We start from the raw sequence: 3,962 nt of genomic DNA, 5'->3' as shown, positions 1-3,962 counted from the left end.
CCTAGATGAGACAGACAAGTCCTGACATGCATGTTTCACCACTTGCTTGTCCGGGGGCTTAACATATAGACAGTTGATAGATGTATTTGAAGTTGCATATTCTGTGCCGTGGATTAATCAGTATACTGAAAGCAACTGAAGATGGTACAGTAGCTGTGATAGGTTGGCCTCATAGCTCCTCCTTCAATGGAGGAATCGGCTCACAGCAGTACTTAAAGTGAAAGTAAAATGAGAAATGAAATAAAATAAACACACACATTGAAAAATCACTCACCCGACTGAGAGCGCCTTCTACAGAGCGCTGTACCACTGCTCAGCTAGCAGCTAAAACTGTCTCATTTTCCCACCATTGAAGTTTACACATGTCCACGCCCCACTCTAACAAGACGCTGTGTACGGAAGCTCGCAGGAGACAAACTAGTGAGAGAAGGTGTAGCTGCTAGCCACACTCCACGAGGTGCATTGTGGGAAATGTAGTTCTTTGCCTGCTAGCTTCTCTGACTGGTTACTGATCACGTGATGTCACTAGGGGCGGGATTAGTGTGTTGCAATGTAACGGCCCGGCTGTATGATTGTCACAGAAGGGGGGAGCCTGAGAATGTCACGGATTTAATTACACATGTAATGATGTAATAACACAGCCATGAACTAAGCCAGTATACATATGGTCATGTGATATTTATAATGCATTTATTAACATTATTGTGTGGATTTGGGCTGAATTAAACTTGTATGGGATTGTCACTTTAATATCACAGTACCACTACTGTTTTAACACTTATAATGACCTCCTGATTACAGATTATTAGGGACAGACTTAAAAAGGCCTGTGTAAATATTTATTATAGAGTGGCCTCTTTACTTTATAATATCAGGGAGTATCAGACAGGCCTGTGTTTATTTTTAATATACATTAGGGTGACCTGACTCCAGATTATTGGCCTTTCCCTCTGACAAATGCATATTTTCCTATACTGTGTTAATTTTGTTAGAACAAAATAAATATTCATGCGCTAAATGACAGTACCAGTGTGAGTCCCAATAAGAAGTAGTGAGGTAAAAAACCATGGTACCAGCAACATATGTAACTGATGGGGAGGGTGCTAAAATATATGGAGTGTGGCGTCCTGATTGCTAAATGAGGTGTATTATATCATAAGTGCATATAACAATATCCCTCATAGCAATCTATTAAGAACCAACAAGAACTAGGTAGCACAATAATCAGTGCTGCAGTTATAGCCTAATAATAAGTATATATATATATATATATATATATATATATATATATATATATATATATATATATACTGCTGCGGCCAAGTTTAATCGAGCATTTGCCCGTTCTTGGCCGCAGCAGTAGCCTGGCGCGCGCCCGAGAGTGACGGGCGCGCGCCGAAGCAGCGGAAGAGCGCCCTCCGATCGGGGCGCTCTCCCTACCGCTGCCGGGTCCGCCGGGTCCCCCGGAACCCCCTGCCGCTGTCCCGCGATCGCGGGACACCAGGGCTCCCTCGGGGAGCCCCTGGACGCGCGTGCAGGGGGCGCACGCTCCCGAAGACGTGTGACCGCGCGTCTATGACGCGCGGCACGCCGAGGGGCGGCCACTAGCAAGCCGGGAAATCTCCCGGCTTGCGGTACCGGCCACACTCGAATAAAGTGTGTCGGAACTATATATATATAATATATATACAGCAGCGGCAGCTCTTATTCGAGCAAATGCCGCTGGCTGTATGAGGCTGGGAAGCGGGTAGCCGCGGCGCGTGGCGGCGCACTGTGACGTCACAGTCACATGCGCGCCCGGCTTCCCCGTCTTCCCCGGCTTCCCCAGGCTTCCCCGACACCCCTGGACATCAAATTAAGGTAAGCGGGGGTACGGGGAAGCAGAGGGGCAGAGCAGAAGGGGTACAGGGGTCCGGAAGGGTGTGCAAATTGCGCGCGATGAGGAGGGGGGGTGAGTGGGGGAACGCGGCGGCGCGCGTGCATTACTGGCGGCAGCTGGGGCAGATCCCGGCATGCCGCCGGTATTTGTTGCAATAAGATATGTCGGTACTGTATGTAACCCATATTCCCCCACCCAATCGCAGATAGGGTGCATGTGAGGGGAGCTATATGTATTACCCAGTGTGGTGCTTTACCTGTGAGGCTCACAGGAGGCCTGAGCCTCCGCCAATGAGAGCCTGGGGTGTATCCTCCTGAACAATACTATATGGTGCAGCGCCTCCACCTGTGATGGCTCCAAGCAGAGCGGGAGTTGTTCCTCACAGGACAATAATATAATATCACGCACACAGCATATAAAAGAACAGTGACTTTTCTAACAGTAACATAACTATGCATGTCATACATTAAGTGTCTCTCTTCTAGGAGACACAGTAACTCACGTGTCTCGCAGGATGCAACCCCTCACCGTGTACCCACACCATGTCCAACTCCCCACACCACAACCCCACCCCCAAAATAAGGTATGTGTGTGTGTGACTGCACAGCCACTATGTACTGATTTATAGTTGGTGCACTTATGGATGTTACCTGCCGAGCGCTCCAGCGCTAGGACCTGCAAACAGACTTCGCAAAGGATCCGACGGTGAAGATACGTCAGGGTTACCTTCCAGGGCGATCCCACCCGGTTGGTTGCTGCTGTGCTTGAAGAGGTCTGATCCTAAACCTCTGTAATGGTGCTGCGACAGTCTCTGCTTCCTTCACTTCTCTCTCTCTCTAAAGTGACAGGTTCCTGTACTAGGGCCTGTCCCTGTGACCACCCACCCTCACTAGTGGGAAGTCAGGGCCTCAACTCTAGCCTGGGGATTTCTGGCCTAGGGCAGAATCTCGCAGCTCTCTGCCCACCTTCTTTCCCCCTTTGTCCCCTAAGTCTCACTCACTCACGTGCTTCCCAGTCTGCTTCCTGACTGCACAAAACAATGTATCAAATTCCCTGCTGCAGAGAATCTGCAAGTCTCAGTGGCTGGTTGGTTGCAGGTGACAGGGAACATAGGGCATTCACCAGAGGCTGCTGGGGGATGTAGTCCACTCAGAACCTCTTTCCTATGGGGACTGTGTGCGCGGTCTCTACTGCACCTGTGCAAAGCTGTAGTGGCCACCGCTACACATAACTGCACCTGCGCAACCTACCAGATCTCCTGTACACTTGTAATGGCCACCACTACCCTTGCCAACCTCTGCGTATTGCACGAACCTCGCACCAAACACAACATGGCCGCTGTGGCTATCTGCGCATGCTCGAGCATCAGGGCCCCCGACGGCGCCGGCACAGATAGCGGCGCCAACTGGGAAAAGTCGCCATCCCCTTCCCCCACTGCCACAGGGGTAAGGCAAGGGGCAAAGGAACATCAGGGAAGCCGGGAGTGGCCCCCTTACATATATATATATATATATATATATATATATATATATATATATATACAGTGCTTGACAAATCACCCAAAAATCTACTCGCCGAACCAAAAAATCTACTCGCCACCTAGTCCCGCCTCTAGTCCCGCCCCCAACCCCGCCTCTAATCCCGCCCCCAGCCCCGCATTTAAAAAAAACCATAAATGAAATAAATTTAATACATTTCTAGTAAGAACATTCGTTTTTGACATAAGTTTATTTATTGTATTACATTATACTACAATTAGTCCTTGTTTTGTGTGTGTGTATGTGTGTGTATAAATGTCGAATCTAGAAAAAAAAGCCAGATGTGAATGACTAGTTTCCTGCACCCCTTAACTAGTGCCTGGATGCCCCCGCTTCAGAATGTTTAAAGCAGCAATCCCACCTGGGATCTTACCTGATCCGCAGACCCTCAATGTCCAGGTATCTCATTCCCGCAATGTTATACATTGGAGGGGATGTGTTCCCTACCTGTCTTCTGGGTTACGGGGGATTCCAATGTCTTCTGTGTGAAGCTTGAGTCAGATCTGGAAGAAAGCAGTATAGGTTATTTCGGTGTAGTATAGGCA

This window comes from Ascaphus truei, unplaced genomic scaffold (genome assembly GCF_040206685.1).
Source record: "Ascaphus truei isolate aAscTru1 unplaced genomic scaffold, aAscTru1.hap1 HAP1_SCAFFOLD_1190, whole genome shotgun sequence".
Lineage (NCBI taxonomy): Eukaryota > Metazoa > Chordata > Amphibia > Anura > Ascaphidae > Ascaphus > Ascaphus truei.
This window is presented reverse-complemented; position numbering follows the sequence as displayed.